This window comes from Chiloscyllium punctatum, chromosome 22 (genome assembly GCF_047496795.1).
Source record: "Chiloscyllium punctatum isolate Juve2018m chromosome 22, sChiPun1.3, whole genome shotgun sequence".
In the NCBI taxonomy this organism is placed as follows: Eukaryota; Metazoa; Chordata; class Chondrichthyes; order Orectolobiformes; family Hemiscylliidae; genus Chiloscyllium; species Chiloscyllium punctatum.
The window spans coordinates 37,840,376-37,864,120 of record NC_092760.1 but is presented as its reverse complement, the minus strand read 5'-3'; the positions used below and the strand labels follow the sequence as shown (position 1 = coordinate 37,864,120).

Sequence of the window (23,745 nt, the reverse complement as noted above, 5' to 3'; positions counted from 1 at the left end):
TACCCAGGTACTTGTATCTAAGATGTCACCATAAGAAGGCAAAACTGTTAAAAACTTTTCAATAAATTTCTGCAATGGAGTACACGTGACAATAAAAGGATATTTTATAAAATAAAATGAGACACTAAGCCACATAAGGAGTCATTTGGTCATTTGGTCAAAGAGCTAGGTTTTAAGGAATGCCTTAAATGGGAAAAAAAAAATGAGGTGGTGAGGCAGAGAAATATAGTAAGCATATTCCAGAATGTAAAGCCGGGACAACTGAAGGAATGGCACCCAAAGGTGGAGAGGTTAAAATCAGGCATTTAAGATGCCAGAATTAGAAGATTACAGGTATCTTGGCCAGTTTTAGGGCTGGAGAAAATTACAGCGATATGAAAAGATAAAGCAATGGACAGATTGGTAAACAAGGTCAAGAACGTAACAATCAAGACATTACTTGGCTGGGAATCAAAGCAGGCCAGCAAGCACAGGGTTAATGGTAGTGTGACTTGGTATGAGTTAGAGTGGATTAGCAGACATTTGGAGGATTTGATATGATGTCCCTAATTACCTTTGTATGTCGGTTGGGACACACCTCCATGAGCTGCTGCAGACCGTGTGGTGTGGGTACATCCCTTGTCGTGTTAGAATGGGAGTTGACATTGTAGTGATGAAAGCACAACAATATATTTACAAGTCAAGATGGTGCGTGACTTGGAGGAGAACATGCAGCTGCTGAAGCTCTCAAGCCTCTGCTGGCCTTGTCCTTTCAGATTGTAGAGCTGCAAGATTAGAATGTTTATCAAAGGATGTTTTGGCAATTTGCTGCAGCGCATCTTAAATAGTATGGATTGTTACTGGGATGCAGCAGTGGTAGAGACAGTGAATATTGAAGACATGGAATGGGGGATGGATTCAGTCCATCTGCTGCATTGTCCTGGAAGGCACGTAATTTCTTGAGTGTTTTCAGAGCTAAAGTGATCCAGGCAAATGAGAAACAGTCCATTCTATTTCCGACGTGTGGCCTGTTGATCCATGAACAGGCCTTGGTGGGTCAGGAAGTGAATTAAGTGGTGATACTTGGTTACCTTGGAATCCAATAGTGTCGAATTTATCGATCAATTCTCAGCTGAAGAATAAAAACAATGCTCATACATCGGCAGAAGCAGTGTTTGACCTTGTTGTTTGGCATACTGATGAATCAGAGAGAGAGGAAGTTAGACCTGAGCATGTTCAAATATAGAATGCTGGACAAGTCATAATTTCATTTCCTTGGGATTCCTCTATGAAGCAACATATGGCGTGTGCAACCATGGCAATATACACAAGAAAATTAAAAGTGTTGTCAGTAAGCAAGTGGGTGAAGTTGTTTGGGCATGTGCAAACCTAAGGCACAAAGCAAGAAGTGGACATTGTGAAAGAGTGGGAGATTCTGCCATAAAGTTTGTCCAACATTCCAAAAACTAAGGTGAACATCTTGAAGCATTTCAACAAACACAGAACTTTATGGGAAGCTACTAAAGAGATTGCTAGGCATCTTGCTGAGATATTTGTATCATCAACAGCCATAGTAAGGTGTTGGAAGACTGGAGGATGGCGAATGTGGTGCCATTGTTTAAGCAAGGTGGTAAGGAAAAGCCAGGGAGCTATAGACCGATGAGCCTGATATCAGAGGTGAGTACGTTGTTGGAGGTGCTTCTGAGGGACAGGATTTACATATATTTTGAGAGACAAGGAATGATTAGAGATAGTCAACATGGCTTTGTGTGTGGAAAATAGCGTCTCACTAACTTGATTGAGTTTTTTTGAAGAGGTGACTATGCACATTGATGAAGGTAGTGCAGTAAATGATGTTGAACTTCAGCAAGGCATTTAACAAGGTTCCACTTGGTAGACTGGTTCATAAGGTTAGATCACATGGGATCCAGGAAGAGCTAACCAACTGGATATAAAATTGGCTTGAATGTAGGAGACAGAGGGTGGTGTTAGAGGTTGTTTTTCGGACTGGGGCTTGTGGCCAGCAGTGTGTTGCAAGGATTGGTGTTGGGTCTGCTGCTTTTTGTCATTTATATAAATGATTTGAAAGTGAATATAGGAGGTATTGTTTGTAAGTTTGCAGATGACACCAAAATAGTTGGCATCGTGGACAGTGAAGAAGATTATCTCTGATTATAATGGAACTTTGATCAAATGGGTCAATGTGTCGAGGAATGGCAGATAGAGTTTAATTTAGATAAATATGAGATGTGGCATTTTGGGTAAGGCAAACAAGGGCAGGATTCATACAGTTAATGTTCAGGCCCGGGGAATGCTGCTGAACAGAGTCCATGGGTGCAGGTTCACAGTTCTTTGAAAGTGGAGTCGCAGGTAGACAAGGTATTGAAGAAGGCATTAGGCATGCTTGTCTTCATTGGTCAGAGCATTCAGAATAGAAGTTAGAATGTCAAGGTGCAGCTGGACAGGACATTGGTGAAGAAGGGCTTATGCCTGAAATGTCGATTCTCCTGCTCCTCGGATGCTGCCTGGCCTGCTGTGTTTTTTCAGCACCACATTTTTCAACAGTGGTACTCCAGCATCTGCAGTCCTCACTTTCTCCTAGGACATTGATGAGGCCAATTTTAGAAGATTATGCCAAATACTGGTCTCCCTGCTGTAGGAAAGATAAATAAGATTCAAAACATAAGTACAAGAGTCACACTTCTACTCACCTCCATGATGTTGGGTTGGAGTCGGTTTCCCATTGTTTTTGCACTTTTTATTGATGTAGAGTGATGCCAACAGCATAGGTTCAATTCTCACACCAGCTGAGGTTACCATGCAGGACTCTCTTTTACACTTCCCCCTTGCCTGAGGTGTGATGACCCTTGGGATAAACCACCACTAGCCTCTTGTGAGAGAGAAGCCATTTGGACTGGTAGGACTATAGTAACTTTACGGTTTTAATTGCCCACAATACTTAAACAAGGATCACCCATAGACTAATATTCCGGCCAACTATGGATCTGATAATTTAGTGGCTCTGTTATTGAAGTAGCAATCTGGACTATTTTCCACAGCACTTAGGAGAATATGAAATAAGTTTTATCAAATCAATAAATAACTGTAATAAAACTGCAAGGCAAATAGTGATTGGAGATACATTGCAGAGTTGTCAGAGCAGACTCAAATGCTGGATATGGATATATTGTTTAATTTTCTCATCACATTTGAGGTACAAAATCTAACCAGAAGACAAAGCATTGGGCTCTGATTGTTGTTAACACAATGTTAAATGAAACAATACCAGGAAGGGATTTGCTGCCTCGTGAACACAGCAAGAAATGGAACGAAGAAAGGCAGTGAGTCAGTATTCTCTGATATTGTAATGTTGCATTCAGGAGAAAATAACTCTGTTCTAAACAGAATTGAAGGAGTGTGGCCAGGAGTGTATAATCTTTTCCGAGGTAAGGGCATTGTATGTATTTTAACCACCACATTTACCCTCACATACAAAAACGACAAGCATCTTTATTTACAATTGATTTTGTCTGAGTTCTTCTTTCTTAAGACTGATTTAGTGGGGTATAAATGAGATCTAAAGTTCAGTGCCCAACCTGAGGACTCTCTTGCAACGGGCAAGTAGTCACACCAACATACAACAGATGTTAATCTCATAAGACATGGGTTGTGATTACAGGAATGATAAGCATCAGGGAATGAATATCTAGGACAGATCCACATATCACATCCCTAGAATATACATTCACAGAAACCCGGTCAATGTGTAACTTGCACATTTTCAACAGTTTTTTCCACAGCCAATGTTTATTTGCCTAGGTCAGATATTTAATTTCCTTTTGAAAGAACAGTTGCTTTGAAAATTTCAATTCTGTTTTGTATCTCAACAAATTGCCAGCAGTAAATTAAAGAACAGGAATATGAAATTTTCCTAATCTCACAGTGTATCTGTACTGAAGAATTAAACCATAAGATTTAGTAGATTGCAAGTTTGATTTATGGTCTTTGTTGAGTAACTGGGACTGCTGCTAATTGTTACAAATCATCTCAAGACCTTAGGAAAATAGGAAGGGCTCCTGTTCCTGATCATTATGCAGTAACTCCTACTCAACACAAGCAGCACTGAGGCCAACAAGATAGGCTCTTGCCAAGACCTTGGTGTTTCTGGCACTGTGTTCATTAGATTGGTCACGCATTTATTCTTCTCTGAGTGACATGCAACCCACACTACTCTGTTTGCTTACAAGTTGAGTCTTCTGCACATCTAGTTTGTTGTAAAGATCAATTTTCTCTTCCAAGAGAAGCATCACAATTGAGAATGTCCTCACTTTAAGCTTGCTGATCTTCATTTTGAGATTTAACTTCTCAAACATTCTTTGTGCTGACTTCCTTCTCAATGCCAAATACAAACCAGAGTCTTTTCACACACACTTTCTTTAGCCAACTCTACCAGCTCTCTGAGCTGCTGTTCTTTGAGTTTGCAAATCCCATCAGGCAGTTTTGTATAATTTGTTGCTGACCATACCTTCCATGTTCTGGTGAAGATGTTGAGTGGAAACATTCTCAATTGTGATGCGTCCCTGATGGAATAACCTGACAACATTGACTGCCCAGGTTCAGTGTTGCAGAATGGATCGTTGGGTGAAATATAGGTTGGACGTTGATTGAAGCATCACTAAAAGAGATTCAATTAAAAATGGAAGGAAGATTTTTTAAAAAACAAGGAATTCGAGAACATCATTCACAGTCATCCTAGGCTGGGAAGGATTAAGGTGTGAGAATGGGCATTGAGAGCAATCAATAATTTTATCAATCTCGCATCAATAAAGGAAATTTTCTGGTGAGTTTGTTTAATAATTGTGTCAACCATGGCTGAGTTGGTGGTGGCATTACCCAATTTTCCCTTTTGTTTTGGAGAGCCATCTATTCAACCTCCACTTTGAGCATAAACATTATAAATTAATACTTAGGATTACTGCACTGCCAGAGGCTTTGTTTTCATGCTGAGACATTAAGCCAAGGCCTTGCCTGACCTCTCTGGTGGACATAAAAGATCACAATGCATTATTATTTTCTGTGTCCTGATCAATATTTATCCATCTACCGATATTACAGAAAATGAATTGTCAGGTAATTATCACATTTTTGTGTATGTGGGAACTTGCTGTTGGTTATTTGATTGCCGCTTTTACCAAACTTCATCAGTAATTATTTTGGTTGGCATGGTGGCTCAGTGGTTAGCACTGCTGCCTCACAGTGCCAAACATCTGGGTTCGATTCCAGCATTGGGTGACTATCTGTGTGGAGTATGCGTGTCCTCCCTGTGTCTATGTGGGTTCCCCTGGGTGTTCTGTTTCCTCTTATAGACCAAGACATGCAGGCTAGATGGATTGGCCATGCTAAATTGCCCATAGTATCCAGGGTTATGCAGGCTAGGTGGATTAGCCATGGGAAATGTTGGGATAGAGTGGGGCTGGATGGGATGCTCTTCGAAGGGTTGGTGGGCTGAATGGCCAGCTTCCACACTGAAGGGATTCTATGAACTACTGTTCAGTAGCACTCAGTTTGTAAATTGTTTTGGGATGTTTAGTGCGCATTAGACGTACTTTAAAAAAGCAACATTTTTGTTTATTCGTAAGCGTGATTGTATGTGTTTGAGCTCTTTCACGTTGTTGCATCACCCAGCCTGAAATGCAGATGTAGATGCTTAGCCAGTGAGATAGTCACCTCACCTGTCAGTGAGGAATTGGGGATCGCAGCTGTTTTGCTGTGGAGTTGAGTTCTGAATCCAATGTTAAATTTAGTGAAGGATTCAAGGGGTCAGTTGAAGGCAGACAGAGGATCGGCAATGGAGCAGAACATTACTGTGGGTCATGGAAGAACGAGTATTTACGCTGCCTTTGGCCTGATAAATTCATTGAAACAAATTTATCTTCCCTGTCTTTTGAGCAACTTACCATGTCCCCTAGCAGATGAACACCAATGGCTAGAATGTAAATAGAACTTGCATCCTCCCTCTGTTATCTTAAAATTACACTAATGCCCTATGAAATGATTGCATGCTATAAATAAGCCTTTACAGGAGTTTTGCTATGCACAGGAGAGTTGCTTGTAATTTCTAATTATATAAAAGTATACAATATCTCATTGGCAACTTTCCTACTTCTTTTGCCTTTGATGTTCCATTCCTCATGTGCCCAGTTGGAGGCAGCTGGCCAAGTAGGAAGTCAATGTTGTTCTTCCAGTTAAAGACAGAAACAGAATACTTTCACGAGAACGGGCTATCCTGACCTCCACACACAACTGAAAGGGAGTTATTAAAATAGAATTATTCAACTCAATTGCTGAGATTTAACTTTCTATCTTCTTTCTTTTCCTGTGAGGAAATGCCCAGCTCAATATTTGCAACTGCCCAGAAAAGTGGCGCGATTCTATCCTGCATGTTGCAGCATTTCTGTGAGTGATTTTGGGTTATGACACGGTGCTGTAAGATTTTAAATGTAGGTCAAAAGCTGGCACATAATCATCGGAATGTGGGATAGAGATTATACTGGTTGCCCAAAATCAGCATGAAAATCCTGTATTATTTTCACGTTTTGTGTCTCTTTTTTCAATAGTCATTGAGTTGCAGGAGCAAATGAACACTCTGGCACAGCCTGCTGATTTTGGGAGGTTTGGAAAATGGCTCGTCAACAAGGCAGACCTGCGAGAACTGGATCCAAATCAATGGGGCCTTTTCTGCTCCCCCTGACCTCACCAAGTTAAACTAAATGAATCAGTGGCCCCTCTTATTAAGCAGTCACCAGTGACCGGGCTTAATGTAGAAAGAGGATGCAATGACCTTAGTAGGGCAGCAACAATAAGAAGCTCTTCATCTCAGTCAAATCACTCCAGTCCCACTACCTTCAACAATGGCCACCTTTACATCACATCATTCTGCAGTTAATCACAAAGTTATACTGCACTAATACGTTTTCTCAATCCAAAAGTATACACATTTCTTCCTTGGGTCTCTTCACATTCTCTTCTACCATTTACATGTTTATCTTGTCCTTATAAGACTCCTTCCTCAGTTTATAATCCACAAATATAGCTTTATATTCATCACTTCCCCATTCTGTTTTGTTTTGCTTCTTCTCCACCTCTTAACTCATCACCTTCACTGAACCCAACTTAACTTCTCAATAACTCTCACTCTTTGTTCTAGCATCAAGACAGCATATAATATGAGGGAAGATTATGATTGGGGAAACAATGTCTGAAAATTATAGCTCTCATCTGAGCTGAACAAGAAGTCAGGAAGATGAATGGTACAGATTGTCCATGACTGTTGTGGTAAGTGTCTTACCTGAGCTGATGTCTACAACTCTCCTAATTCTTCAATGGCAAATAATCAGCAAGCTTCTCAACTTCAACTTATATTCTCAAACCTGCTGAGGTCCAATACAATTTAGAGTCATAAAGGGAAATTGAGAAACAATCTTGTAAGGAGATCCCAGCTATCTGTAAGAATAATAGGGTGGTTATGGTAGGGAATTTTAACTTTCCAAACATAGACTGGGACTGCCATAGTGTTAAAGCTTTAGATGGAGAGGAATTTGTTAGGTGCGTACAAGACAATTTTCTGATTTAGTATGCCCACCTGGTCAAGATCCTGTTGTGATCCTGTTGTAATCTGATGTAACCTTCTTCGCTGTCCACTACACCTCCAGTTTTGATGTCATCTACAAACTATACTTCCTATGTTCACATTCAAATCATTTATATAAATGGCAAAAAGTAGTGGACCCAGCACTGATCCTTGTGGTACTCCACTGGTCACAGGCCTCCAGTCTGAAAAACAATCCTCCATCTTTGAGTCAGTACTGTATCCAAATGGCTAGCTCTCCCTGTATTCCGCGAGATCCAGTCTCTCATGGGGAACCTTGTCAAATGCCTTACTGAAGTCCATATAGATCACATCAACTGCTCTGCCCTCATCAATCCTTTTTGTTACTTCTTCAAAAAACTCATTCAAGTTTGTGAGGCATGATTTCCCACGCACAAAGGTTATGTTGACTATCCCTAATCAGTCCTTGCCTTTCCAAATACATGTACATCCTGTCCCTCAGGATTCCCTCCAACAATTTGCCCACCACTGAGGTCAGGCTCACCAGTGTATAGTTCTCTGGCTTGTCCTTACCACCTTTCTTAAGCAGTGGCACTACGTTAGCCAATCTCCAGTGTTCCGGCACCTCACCTGTGACATTGATGACACAAATACTTCAGGAAGAGGCCCAGCAATCACATCACTAGCTTCCCACAGAGTTCTAGGGTACACCTGATTTCTCCACCATTCTTTCAGCATTCCTCTAAGTCCTTCACTGAAATAAGAGTGTCTTGCTGAAAGCATTTTAGAGAAGAACAATCCTTCTACAGATACACTGTTATGTTGCCCATCTCCACATCTGGTTCAGTGCTTAGCTAAGTGATAGTCAGTTCTGGTAACAAAATACAGCCTCAGGGGAATGCTTTTTCAAAAGACTATGCAATCTTTATAAGTTAAAGGGGCCTCTTTGCTTTCTGTGTGCTCCTTTCTATTAAAGAATATTAGCTAGGATACCACAAATATAACTGGCTCTTTTTTAAAATAGTGTTCAGAGATTTTGAGGAGGTCTTGTGGAGCAGTAGGCAGTGCCACTGCCTCTGACTTGGAAGTTTTGAGTGCATGTCCCATGTATCCCAGGAACCGATGGCCATGCAAGGTGCAATCACGAAATGGATTGAGGATTGACCTGAAAACCCTTCCTCCACACACCCATGCCTATGCGGTAAGAGTGGGAGAGAGTTCTGGGCAACCATACAATGGAAGGTATATTGTAGCACCTATTATCACTGTCAATAGTTCCATGCAGGCAAAGAGTATGTTGCCTAAGTAATTTGGACTCCTTGAGTGAATGGTAACACACAACAGCAAGAGATTTTTAACACTGGGTTGAAAACGTTGACAAGAACTGTTAACATATTGTTTGAAGAATTGCATGTCCAACAGCAAAGTGCAGTTTTGGATCACGTTGTAGCTTAGAGCTAAGTATAGAAACAAACCCATTTCAGCACAGCAGGTGTGGCTGGAGATGTTCAATAATATGGTCACATGTGATCCTTTGATACCTCTTATGGCTTTTTTCAAATTGTGTGGAGTTGTTTTAATACTGGTTGGTCACCTTTACCATAGACAGTAACTATTGAATTTAGTTTTACAGTTGGACGTCCTTCCTGTCACTAACGCTCACATTTACCTGAGCTGGGGATAGGCACCATGTGTGCTGGCTTGCCTGCCTCAGTAGTTAGTTTCTTTAGTAGCAAATAAGTTCTGGATTGAAGCTTAAATCCAGGTCTTTCAGCTTAAAGGTAGGGCAAGCAACCCATTGAGCCACACCAGCTCCTATAATGCAGCTCATTAGAATTTACAAAAAGGAATTTAATCCTCCTCATTGTACAGACATAAAGCTTCCCGAAAGGAAAATGTAGAAAAAAAAACTCTCAAGAATGTTTCTCTACAATAACAAGCCTTACCTGTATACAAAGATCATGAGAAGACAGTTATGAATATTATGCTTACCATCTCCAAGAAGGACTGTCAACATATCCAGTCTTTCTGTGGATGATCAGAAAGATCCAGCAAAGATCTGGAAGCTACACGAAGATAAGCTCAATTCAAGAATCACCTTCAAAATTAACGGACTCCAACTGTTGACAAACAACTAGCAACCCCATGAACAGACAAGTGTGACTTTTCCAATGTCAGAGAGGCTCATCAAATTAGTGATTGCTTCTACACTAATTAAGGCAATTAAGAATGATCATTACATAATGATTGACAAAGGAAATCTGGTTTCAAAGGTCAAGGCAGAACCCAGAACAAAACACAAGTGATAAAGAAGGCAGTACACCATTACGACAGTGGCAACAGATTTTTAAATGAAACACATCTGAGGTTCAATCTGGTAGATGACAATGGGCAAGTAGTGCCAAGCCGACAGAATGTACAGATATAAGTATAGTTGCAGTTCATGACATTCAAACCACAATGACTGAGGTGGGACAGACTCAGGGCATGAAATCGAGTCAGTCAATAATCTCCAATGGCTGTACCCAGATCACTTTGACATGACCTACAATTTTGCAGATCATGTAACATTGTCACAAGGATGATTCAGCCCATTCATTGATCCTCCAAGGATCTGTAGTGTGCACATCCAGCAAAAGCCTTGAGTGGAACTGAATCAGACAGGTTGAAATAGTACAATTCTGAAGGTGGAGCCTGACCCAGATTGGAGTATCCTGAAAAAAGATGGCACTATAAGACTATAGCAAGATCCATGATACCTCATACTTTCTCTTGAGGAGATGTCCACATATACACTGATCCTGGAAAAAAATTAATGCTAAATGTTCTGGAGCCAGGTACTTTTCTAAACAAGATTTGTAACACAGCCACTGGTCCTCCCACTGAGCAGGAGAAGTCCCAGATGCTCATGATATTTGAGATGGCATTAGATTGCACTTTTCAGATGGTTACTATTTGGGCTAAGACCAATTCCAGTAGGAATATTGGACAGGATTATTGAAAATGTACCTGGCTGCATTTGTGTAGCTGATAGTATCATCGTCTTGAGCACATCTTTGCCTACTGATGGCCACAGCACAATAACAGGAATGGCATTTAATGGCATGGGTTGCCAGGTCAGGGTCAGCCACATTAAACATCTTCACCTCCATGTACTTCACTCATTGAGTCCGCCTGTTCTAGACAAGATTGAGGATGTTAAACAAGGTCTCATCCTGAGGATAAAATGGATTTTTAAACTTCCTTTTGCCACATTTTTTTGTAACATTTGCAGAGAAGGTACCTTGCTGAGAGAGTTGTTGAAGAAAGACATCCCCTGTGTGTGGCAAAACAACCACAAATATTTCTTTGATTCTCTCCTGGATGTCAGTCAGCAAAATCTTGCCTCCTCCAATACTCTGACTCCAGATATGACCTAATGCTCAAAGCAGCTACATCACCAAAAGGCCAAGGCCTTTAATGATTCATGTTGATGGTTTCCTTATGTGCTGGTACTGTAAAACCAGAGATAAGTGTTATTAATGTCTCAGAACCAAAGTCCAGTTGCCAGATTTCACCAAAAATCACAGGTTGCAAATGTCATTCAGGCTGGTATATCCTTAACAATTGCATCATCTATTAACTCTTCAAAATCCCAAACAACCAGCCTTGGTTTAGCCTTGTAAATCCTCTTCAATGCAAATCCACTGATATATGATGAAACTCCAAAATCTTCAGCTAACTCCCTGTGGCTATCCTTTCTATAATACACCAGATGTCCTCAGGTGGTATTGTATGAAACCTCAGAGCTCTTGGAATTTTCTCTGAAACCTTAAGCCTGACGAGTGACTTGCATGTAAAGTACTCAGGAGTACAAATAAAAAATTGGATCTACTTGTATTAACTTCTGGGGCAGGAGATTGTTCTGCAAATCTCCCTTCAAGATGAAGCAGTGATCATTCAAACCGTTCTTCTGGGAGATAGAGGTGTAGAAGGATGAGACAGCTTTGGTGAAAAAGAGATTGCTTGGGCCTAGAAACTGATGACCTGGTGCAGACCATTGGAAGAATCACTGACATGAGTGGGAAGGGACTCGATGAAAGGAGAAATCAAGTTAGGATTTGAAGAAGGATGATAATGAAGCAAGGTCAATGATCAATCCTGTTTGAGGATCTTGGGATGAAGATTGAAGTGACCTATGCAGATTGGCATTTAGGAAGTTGGGTGAAAGCTTTTCTCAGCTTACTACTGCAGGCTGGATATTGTATAGAGTTGATGATAGCTGATATCGGTGGACAGACTGGAAGGAAATCAATAGATGCGACGTTGCATAATGGAAGGATGTATGATAATGGATATAGTGAAGGAAGTGTACACAATTCTGAGGTAATTCAATAAAAGGTACATTTCCCCTGTAGCAGCACTGTGTCAGCAGTCCTCCCACATTTTTGCTTGTTACAGAGAGCAGCTTAAAATTGCAGTTAACAGTTGAATGAACATACATAATAAAATTGGGAAACAGTGGCAAAGTTCTACAGGGCTTGCAGTATCTGTGGAGAGAGATGAAAAGACTTAACATCTCAGTCCGTGAACTTTCACCAGTTCAGTATTCTCCATTTTTATTTCAGATTTCCACCTTCCACAGTCTTTTGCTTTTACATGAATGAACACACAAAGAAAGTACAGAAACAGCCAGTCAAATGTCAAACCGAATGTAGACTTCCAACATGCCATTAATTTCTCAGCTGCAGTTTCTGGCTCTAACCACAAAAATACATTATCACCTCACTTGGAGACTAACTTGCATTAAGGACACTTCTTCCTTCAAAACTGGTACTTCTGCATTGCTGAATATCCGCTTGAATCTATTTCAGTTCATGGTAATGTGGTGTCCTATAAATAATCCTGTCAGCAGTTGACAGTCCCCTTATCTATTCAATGACTTTGTCTGACACACAACGAAGAGGGGAAACAACAGTCCATCGCAAATGATGGTGTATATTTCTGTGCATTAATTATTTACTGGCTGGTAGCGCACAGTTCCACCATGATCACTGACTCGACAGCACTCACAATCTCAACATAACTTCAAAAGTTTTTCTTGAAAGGTGATGAAAACTAAAACTGCAACTTATCTAGCTGTTGTCCACTGTCTCATAGCAGTGTGATCACGTGGTTGCTCAAGTGCAAAGCAGTGCTCTGCAGCTTTCCAGTGCAACCTCAGCATATGTACCAACTGTCAGCAATTTACACTTCTGCTTGGATGGTGCTGGATATTTTTGAAGTCTGTGCTTCGTTATCAACGGAAGGAAGATTTTGAAACCCAGCTGTTCAAATGATGAATGCTACACTCAAGGTAAAGTAAGGAGTGGTTCCAGTGCCCTGTTATGGGGCTGTGATGATTGATTTTATAGAATGGTCATTTCTAGTAAATGCACTTTTCCCCAGTTGCACCATAAGCCTCACACATTGCTTTATCCACCACATGTCCGATTTCTCATTGACAGTCTCCATCAAACTTGACTCATACCTAACATTCTTAGCTTAACTGACTCCCTTATCCACCCACATCTCACACATTGTACATGCTGCCAGTTCAGGGACTATGGCAATCACATCACTCAAATAGACTGCGCTACAATTTGCTTTCTTCTCTTTTCCATGCCAAGCTGGACAACTGAAGCCAGCAGCACCTAACTAACAGAGGTCAATTCTCCCTCCAGTGGAGGAGACAGTATTCTCCATCACTGGAGTGGACACAGCTGAGGACATGACCAGCAACAGAGCTGAAAGAATTGAAGGTCATTGTATGATCACACCTACATTTCCTCCCATCTACTTCCTTCCCTCAGTTCTGATTACCAAGTTACGCATGATGTAAACATGTATCTCTTACATATCCCACTACCCCCTCACCTCAACCCCATAATTGCACTTTCTCTTCAGATCACCATCTGCTTCTTAGTCCTTCTGGCTGTAACAGCATTAAATCCAGGTTGAGTTGTGCCATAAGCTCTCCAAGTGCAGCACTCATTTGCAGCCATCAGAACTTGGACAGAGTCCTCCATCTTCTCTTCTAGTCCATTGATGGCCTCTAGACTTCTGCCTGAGGTACGCCAGCCTGTTCCTGCATCTCCAATATGCCACATCAAGACAGCTAGAGAGGTGTGTCCTCTGCATAGGGTTATGCAGGGGTCTGGTTTCAGTGATCTGCCAAGTGTCAGAGACCTTGCATGTTGGTTAGTCCATTGTCTGTGGATTTGTATCCACACTGTGCTTACTAGTAACTCCAAACCGAATGCAGTTTACACCCACTGAGGTGAATGTCTCTGTGCTGATGGCGGTTACAGGTAAACCAATAGAGGGAAACTGGGGAAAGGCTAATTTACTAAAATAAGATATGATTTGGTTCAAATGTACTGGGGAGCAGCTACTTGAAGACAAACTTGTGTCAGAGCAGTAGAAAGCATTCAAGAAAGAAACAGCAAGGGGGCAGTTCATGTCTTTTCTGGTCAAGCTAAAGGATGGGACCAAGATGGGAAAACATTGGATACCAAGGGACATATTTGGTTAGGATTAAGAACAAAAGAGAAATGTATGTCAGGTACCAAAGACTTAATGTGGCAGAGTCCCTGGAGGTGTAGAGAAAGTGCAAATGGGATCTCATAAGGAAATTAAAGGCATGCAAATAAAGTGCACTCCTGGGGAGAATGCAGGAAACCCCAAATATTTTATTTTAAATATGGAAAATAATAGAATAATGAGGCAAAAGGTAGGGCCCATTAGGAACTTTAGAGGTAATATGTGTATGGACACAAACACATGTGGACTCTGTCCTCAACGTATACTTTACATCTGTCTTTACAGTGCTAAAGGATGACACAGGAACAGACAACAGGGTGGAGGATTTTGAAATATTAGAAAATATTAACATAGATAGAAGGTGCTAGTGGGTTTAACAGCCTTAAAGGTTGTTACCTTTGCAGGCTCAGATGATGGAACTGGAACTGATAGCTAGTCTCAGTAGTGATCATGAAACTAGCATTAATTATCATTAAAATAAATCTGGTTCATCAATGTCCTTTAGAAATCTGCCATCTTCACCTGATCAGGCCTACTTCAGATCCATAGTCATATGGTTGACTCTTACCTGCCCTCTGAAATGACCTAACAAGCCAAGCAATTTCAAGTGTATTTGGGATGGGCAACAAAACTGGCCTTGCTAGTGATTTTGACATTGCATGGAGAAGTAACGGACCATGTATAGACTTCACTACATTTCACATTTTTGTAAAGATGAAAAGGCCTGGAGTTTTAAATGCCTTGACAAAATCTTGACAGATTCCATTCATTGTTTAGCATATCCCCTTAGAAGCTTGATAATTCTTTGATAACATTGACTGTTCTTTGACAGCTTTAATTTTTTTTTGAAGGCTTGACCATCCTAATTAGTTTAGACACTTTCTACGCAATATACATGCCTTGTTTTAGCAATCCCAGGGGCTGCCTGATTTTTCCAAAGGGGCTGCTTTACCTCTTCAAAGATTACTTCAAAAGAGTGAGTTTATTGTTCTTAAAGTGCACCTTATGTCTCCCAAAAATGTTCCTTACCTCCAACAAAGGGGAGTTCAATTTCCCAAAAGTTATCCTGGGATACCTTACCTTTCTCCCAAAGGGTATCCTGACTACGGAAACAAATCCACAAGATTCAGACTTGCTCTTTCTTTGTTCTAATCTCGTATGCATTTGGTTTTAGACACTTTCATCACCAATGCTTTGAAGGATTGGCAGCAGCTAATGATTTAAATGGGCAGTTGCTTCCATGCATGAACCATGAACCAACTTCAAACCTGCCACTTCGAAAGTGAGGTGTAGCATGTTCTGATGCAGGACTGAGAAATTTTGAGGACTTCTAACTATGAAGAGGGGTTGAGTAGATTGGGATTATTTTCATTAGAAAAAAGGAGATTGAGGGGGGGACCTGATTAAGGTCTACAAAATCATTAAGAGTATAGACAGGGTAGATAGAGATAAGCTTTTTCCCAGGGTGAGGGATTCAGTAATGATAGGTCATGCGTTCAAGGTGACAGGTGAAAGGTTTTAGGGGGATATACGCGGCAAGTACCTTACACAGAGGGTGGTAGGTGCCTGTAACGCATTGCCAGCAGAGGTAGTAGAGGCAGGCACGGTAGATTCATTGAAGATGCGTCTGGATAGATGCATGAGTCGGTGGGGAGCAGAGGGATACAGATGCTTAGGAATTGGGTGATAGGTTCAGACAGTGGATTTGGATCGGCTCAGGCTTGGGGGGCTGAAGGGCCTATTCCTGGGCTGTAAATTGTCTTCGTTCTTTTGTTTTCTTTGACACAGAGCCCGTCCAAAAATGGCAGAAGTCATCGAAATTCCTCAGACCAGCTTCAGAACACATTCAGAGGCTCCCCGACATGTCAAACTGTGGTCTGATTCACTGCAACTGAGACTGAACCTGACTGCAGGAGGTGCTCCCTCTAGTGGGGCAGCACAAACTTTCTTAATAGGTTGAAGTTTAGTGCTGCCACCAATCTTCATTTCTTTGAGAGTCTAAGGACCATTAATTATCATTGGTAGAGGATAGAGCACAGGTGAGTCTTGAAAAGAGGCATCTTTACATAAAAAGACTTTTTATATCATGACAGCATTAAGTACAAGTTACATTAACAAAAGTTAGACATAATTACTTAAGACTACGAGGAGCTGGTATGTCACTTCTGACCCCATTGGGATCTCATGCAGGACAACATGATTCTCCATGGAAAGAATGTGCGACATTATCAGATTTGGTGGAAATTAATGCAACTTAAATATTAACTTTATTAGGATTGTAACCTTATGCAACATCTACACCCAGGCTTTAATAACCATAGTTTGCATTTATGTCAACATATAGCTACTTTTGTATTCATCTCTATCCCACTTCCCCACAAATTTCTGTCTTCATAACTTCAAGTGGCCTGGAGGTTTCACATTTCTTCTAGAACTTCTTTGCACTTGGAAGGTTGGTAGGTCCTTAGCTTGAGGACAATTGTCTCTGATTCTAGTCATGACTGAGATTAATCTGTGAATCACTATCATCATGAAGTGTTAGTGGATGATTAATCCACAATAGTACAAGTATCCAGCTGTTCATCTATAATGCTTCCTCAGCTATATGGGTGATACACTGCTGCTGCTGGTCCACTGACTAACTTTCCTTCTCCCTCAGGTAAAGGAATTCAAAGCTAGAAGGCATAGGTTTGAGGTGAGAGGGGAAAGGTTTAAGGTGAGACGGGCAACATTTTCACACAGAGGGCGTTTCATATGTGGAATGAATTGCCAGAACAATTGGTAGATGCAGGTCCAGTTATAACATTTAAAAGACATTTGGACAGGTACATGAACAGGAAAGGTTTATGAGATATGGGTCAAATGCTGGCAATTGGGATTGGTTCAGTTTGGACCTGGATGATATGGATGACCTGCACTTCATGAGAATCTGATTCCATGCTGTATGATTCTATGACTCAGTGTTCTTGATCTAAGTGTAGCAGCCCTCATGAAGTGCAATGTTTATTTTAGTGAGTAGCCTGCTATTTCTGATAAGACTACTCTTTTTCACAAATATTTTTGTAGTATTCCTTTTGTAAGATAGGAAGTTGAATATTCAATGTTTGCCGCATCAGCAAACCTGATGGCAAAAAGCCACAATGGAGTTGGGTGAACCAATAACCTAACAGGTCTGTAAAAAAAGTCAATGTTTTTATTCAAAAGAAATCGGGCTGTCTGTACCCCATATTTAGCTTCTCCATTCAACTGTTGGCATCTTGGCGAAGCAGTTAGCTGCATAAATCTGAAAGTGGATGCAAAATGGCAGAAAGACTCGTAAGCAAATCATGGTCCAATTTTCGGACACACTAAATTTGGAATACTATGAGCAGTGAACATTTCGTACGAGACACCAGACAACTGCATTTGTGGTGGTGGTATATAACATGTTTGTGTCTATCCACAAGAAAAATAATTGGCAGCAGTAGGGTGAGATCATCAACAGGCTTACATAGGTATGTTCCCATTCATTCCCATGGCCTAATGAGGAAATTAATGGGAATCAGTGACTCTCTTGCTGTGAGGCCTGTGAAAAGCACAATTTCACTCTCTGCTATGAGATGCCCGGCCACCACACCAATACAGAGTCCTGACCTTGTTCTTGTTAATTCCCAACAACAGGAGTGGCACGGTGGCTTGATGGTGTGGCATGGTGACTCAGTGGTTGACACTCCTGTTTCACAGTGACAGGGACCAGAGTTCAATTCCAACCTCAAGTGACTGACTGGGTGGCGTTTGCACATTTTCCCCGTGTCTGTGTGGGATTTACACAATCTCCCGTGTCCTTGTGGGGTTTACACATTCTCCCCGTGTCTGTGTGGGTTTCCTCCAGGTGCTCCAGTTTCCTTCCACAATCCAAAGATGTGCAGGTAAGGTGGATTGGCCATGTTAACTTCCCCAAAGCTTCCGGTATGGCAAATGTAGGATTTCAGGGGTGGGGTGGGTCTGGGTGGGATGGCCTTCAGAGGATCGGCATGGACTCGATGGGCTAAATGGCCTGCTTTCACATTCTATCATTCAAAACAATTCCTGGTGGCTCTTATCTAGAATGTTAGCTCACAGTGAACCAAGAACAATTAAACACCAGTAAGTTGTCTAGAATTGTGAAACGTTGTTGGTGCACAAAATAGGCTCTAATGGCTACTCCAATGTGCCTTGGATCTGATCACCTTTTGATGCAATACCAGTGGATAGCAACATATTTACAGTGTTTCTCTTGCTTCTGTTAGATGTTATTGAGCCAATTTGATTGTTTTTGATTGCTGGCCAGTAAGTCACTGTGGCCAAAGTATATAATTCAACTTCACCAACATTGTAGGACTAATGACAGTTGTATCTGCTGATTGTAGCTCCCCCTGCACATAATTTTCTTGTAGGTGAACCTCATAAGACAGAGTTGGAACCTATGTATCCATGGAAATATCCTTGCAAATTCTTTCTGGCCTAACAGGGATGCTAATTTTATATGGTCCATTCCTATGAGAACTTCTAGGCCTGTCATCTGAAAATCTCTCACATGCTCATGTGACTATAGAGCATCCTTTTCTATAACTGTGTGGTAAATCTGCATCTCTGAAAATGTTCTGGAGACAGAATACACCACTTTGTGAAAGCCATGACATTGTTCATGAAAGAGCACTGTAGTTAAAGCGTTTGCAACTTTGATTGTTGGAAAGGATGGATTGTAGTGAGCCAGGAAATCTGTGGTTATCTGCATCTCCATGATATTTTGGAAAACATCTTCCTGAAGCAAATCCCAGCACCATGTTTGTGTCTTATCATTTATTTATCAATAGTATGTCCTTGAAAACAAATTAATTTCTTGGAAAATTTGCACATTTTGTTGGGGGGAAGTCCTTTCCACAGTAGGCCTTTTCAAACTGCATGGACTTTCTGGTCATGTTTCTTAACACTTTCCCAATTAACAACATGATAAATATGGCATAAGACACCTTATAAATCATGTAATGTATTGAACAGAATCCGTTGCAAGATCTCCAGGGCAGTGGTGATCCCACATGGCAGTCTATTCAAGAGAAACTTCCCAAACAGAGCCTTAAATGCTCATGTAATGGCAGCTGCTGGGGCTCACTGTTAGAACATAGAACAGAGAACATTACAGTGCAGTACAGGCCCTTCGGCCCTCGATGTTGTGCCGACCTGTGAAACCAATCTGAAGTCCATCTAATCTACACTATTCCATTCTCATCCGTATGTCTATCCAATGACCATTTAAATGCCCTTAAAGTTGCGAGTCTACTACTGTTGCAGGCAGTGCGTTCCACGCCTCTATTACTCTCTGAGTAAAGAAACTGCCTCTGAAACATGTCCTATATCTATCACCCCCCAACTTAAATCTATGTCCTCTCATGTAAGCCATTGCCATCCAATGAAAAAGGCTCTCATTGTCCACCCTATCTAATTATCTTATATGTCTCAATTAAGTCACCTCTCAACCTTCTTCTCTCTAATGAAAACATCCTCAAGTCCTTCAGCCTTTCCTCATAAGACCTTCCCTCCATGCCAGGCAACATCCTAGTAAATCTCCTCTGAACCCTCTCTAAAGCTTCCACATCCTTCCTATAATGCAGGGACCAGAACTGTATGCAATATTCCAATTGTGGCCGCACCAGTGTTTTGTACAGCGGCAGCATGATCTCATTGTTTTGAAACTCAATCCCTCTACCAATAAAAGCTAACACACTGTCTGCTTTCTTAACAAGCCTATCAACCTGGGTGGCAACTTTCAGGGATCTATATACCTGGACACCAAGATCTCTCTATTCATCTACACTACCAAGAATCTTGCCATTAGCCCACTACTCTGCACTCCTGTTACTCCTTCCAAATTGAATCACCCCACACTTTTCTGCATTAAACTCCATTTGCCACCTCTCAACCAAGCTCTGCAGCTTATCTATGTCCCTCCGTAACCTGCAACATCCTTTATCAACATCTACAACTCTACCGATCTTAGTGTCATTTACTAACCCATCCTTCTATGCCCTCATCCAGGTCATTTATAAAAATGACAAACATCAGTGGACCCAAAACCGATCCCTGCGGTACCCCACTAGTACTGAATTCCAAGATGAATATTTCCCATCAACCACCACCCTCTGTCTTCTTTCACCTAGCCAATTTCTGATCCAAACTGCTAAATCACCCTCAAATCCCATGCCTCCATATTTTGTGCAATAGTCTACCATGGGGAACCTTATCAAACGCCTTACTGAAATCCATATACACCACATCAACTACTTTACCCTCATTCACCGTTTTGTCACCTTCTCAAAGAACTCAGCAAGGTTTGTTAGGCACAACCTACCCTTCACAAAACTGTGTTGACAACCCTAATCAATTTATTCCTTTCTAGATGATTATTAATTGTATCTCTTATAACCCTTTCCAACACTTTACCCACAACTGAAGTAAAGCTCACAGGTCTACAATTTCTAGGGTGTCTCTACTCCCCTCTACTCCTGAACAAGAGAAACATTTGCTATCCTCCATTCTTCTGGCACTATTCCTATAGACAATGACAACATAAAGATCAAAACTAAAGGCTCAGCAATCTCCTCCTTGACTTCTCAGAGAATCCTGGGATAAATCCCATCTGGTCCAGGGGACTTATCTATTTTTACACTTTCCAGAATTGCTAACACCTCCTCCTTATGCACCTCAATCCCATCTAGTCTAGTAGCCTGTATCTCAGTATTCTCCTCAAGCACATTGTCTTTTTCCAGAATGAATACTGACAAAAAGTATTCATTTAGCATTTCCCCTATCTCCTCTGACTCCATGCACAGCATATCACTACTATGCTTGATTAGCCCTAATCTTACTCTAGCCATTCTTTTATTCCTGATATACCTATAGAAAGCCTTCGGGTTTTCCTTGATCCTATCTGCCAATGGCTTCTCATGTTCCCTCCTGGCTCTTCTTAGCTCCCTCTTTAGATCTTTCCTGGCTAATTTGTAATTCTCAAGCGCCCTAACTGAGCCATGACATCTCATCCTAAGATAAGCCTTTATCTTTCTCTTGACAAGAGATTCAACCTCCTTAGTAAACCACAGCTTCTTTGCTCGACAACTTCCTACTTGCCTGACCAGTACATACTTATTAAGGACCCACAGTTGTTGGAAACCCTCCTGTACACATTGGACAAAAACTGACCCATCTAAAGTACTTGAACTATAGCATTCCCAGTCAATATTTGGAAAGTTAAAGTACCCCATAACACTGTCACTCTCGCTTCTATCGAGAATCATCTTTGCTATCCTATCCTCTACATCTCTGGAATTATTTGGAAGCCTATAGAAAACTCCCAACAGGTTACCTCTCCTTTCCTGTTTCTAACCTCAGCCCATACTACTATAGTAGTTGAGTCCTCAAATGTCTTTTCTACAATCATAATACTGTCTTTGACTAACAGTGCCACACCACTCCCTCTTTTACCATTTTCTGTTTTCTTACTGAAACATCTAAATCCTGGAACCTGCAATAACCATTCCAGTCCCTGCTCTACCCATGTCTCTGAAATGGCCACAACATCGAAATCTGAGCTACCAGATAAGTTTACCCACCTCATTCCGGATGCTCCTGGTGTTGAAGTTTACACACTTCAAAGCAACGTCTTGCTTGCCGGTGCCTTCTTGCGATCTTGAAACCATATTTCTGACCTCACAACTCTCAACCCCCTGTATACTCAAATTGTAATTTTGGTTCCAGTCCCCCTGCTGAATTAGTTTAAACCCAACCGAAGAGCATTAGCAAATTTCCCCCCAAGATATTGGTACCCCTTTGGTTCAGGTGAAAACTATCCCATTTGTTGAGGTCCAGAAAGAGCCCCAATTATCCAGCAATCCAAAACCCTCCCTCCTGCACCATCCCTGTAGCCACGTGTTCAACTCCTCTCTCTCCCTATTCCTCGACTTGCTAGCAAGTGGCAATGGCAATAAACTGGAGACAACAACTCTGTTTGTTCTAGCTCTAAGCTTCCACCCTAGCTCCCTGAATTTCTGCCTTAAATCCCTTAATATATTCTGCCTTAAATAAATGTTGCATCAAGTTTGGTTAAAGTTCCACTAAGCTATGATTGACTGTAGATGTCGGGTGGATTTCCCTAACTATCTCTTTAATAAGCTGAGTTTGTGTAGTCGACATTTAGTGCTGCAACCAATTGTCATTTCTTTGTGAGTCTAAGGATGATTAGTTACCATAGGTAGACGATAGAGCATGGATGAGTCTGAGAAAAAAAGAGACACTTTTACATAAAAAAGACTCTGTTTATATCATGAGAGCATTAAATACAAGTTACATTGACTAAAATTAGACATAATTACTTAAGACTAAGAGAAGCCAGTACTTGGGTGTCATGGTGGCACAATGGTTAGCACTGCTGCCTCACAGCCAGAGGCCCGTTTCAATTCCTGCCTCAGGCGACTCTCTGTGTGGGTTTCCTTCGGGTGCTCCGGTTTAGCCAGGATCAACTGGGCCAAATGTTCCGGACTACTGGTCGGTCCGTGGCGGGTGGACTCTCTGCCGGAGGAGTTACGGGGGGTTCAGCTGCAGTACCACCCATCTCCTCTACCTGGGGGTCTACCTCAGCCCGGCTGAGGAATCCTGGCCGGCCAACTGGCAGAAGCTGGAGGCCAAAGTCTTGGCTCGCCTAGGCCGCTGGACAGGACTGCTCCGAGTGCTATCTTACAGGAGTCGAGTGCTGGTCATAAACCAGCTGGTGGCTGCCATGCTGTGGTACTGGCTGGTCACTTTGGTCCCTCCTCCTGGCTTTGTCGCTGACATCCAGAGAATGTTGGTGGACCTCTTCTGGGACAAAAAGATGCACTGGGTCACCGCGCAGGTTCTGAGTCTCCCTATTGAGGAGGGCGGTCAGTCGCTGGTGTGCGTCCGCACCCAGGTCGCGACGTTCCGCCTTCAGACCTTGCGGCGATACCTTTACATCGAGCCTCCTCCTAGGTGGTGCGCCCTGGCGACGTATTTTTTCCGCCAGGTCCGTAACCTCAACTACGACACGCAGCTCCTGTTCGTCGACCGTGACGGTTTGGAGGTCGCCCTCAAGACGCTGCCTGTCTTTTACCAGGACCTGATCACTGTTTGGAACATGGTCAAATCGCGTCGCGCCTACCCTCCGGCTGGAGTAGCGGCTGTCGTCAGGGAGCCGTTGCTCAGGAATCCGCACCTTCATACTCACGGGTTCGAGTGGCTGTCGGAGGGGAGGGCTGTGGCGGCGAGGGCGACCAGGGTCGGGGACGTGCTGGGTGCCGGGGGCCTGGGCTGGACGCTGCCGCAGGACATAGCGAGCAGGGCAGCGGTAGACGTCCGGTACGTGGCCACTGCCATCCGACGCCTTAAAACGGCGGTGCTCGGACCCGACGTAGTGCACCGGTTGGAGGACGCTCAGGTGTGCGGTGGGATCCCGTCCGCGCTCACCCCAGCCCGGACGGAATTTCACATTGGCCCCAAGGTCCCGTACTTCCCGCAGGAGCCTGTGCCCCACAACCTGAGCCGCCTCCGGAATTTTAATTTTGTTCCCT

The 23,745-nt window shown here is 42.2% G+C and overlaps 1 protein-coding gene across 4 annotated transcripts in view; it reads left to right on the top strand.

Moving 5' to 3' along the window:
• Positions 1–23,745, top strand: part of ptpn5 (protein tyrosine phosphatase non-receptor type 5) — a 245,750-nt gene that overhangs the window by 24,511 nt on the left and 197,494 nt on the right. Inside the window, exons 2-3 of one of the 4 annotated variants that reach the window (XM_072592036.1) lie at positions 7,187–7,314; positions 15,938–16,188. The exons of 1 other annotated variant lie outside the window; for it this stretch is intronic. The gene's annotated coding sequence lies outside the window, so the exon portion shown is untranslated. Of the gene's footprint in view, positions 1–7,186; positions 7,315–12,894; positions 12,924–15,937; positions 16,189–23,745 lie in introns of those variants that run through there. 2 more of the 4 variants (XM_072592042.1, XM_072592040.1) reach the window with 2 other exon arrangements.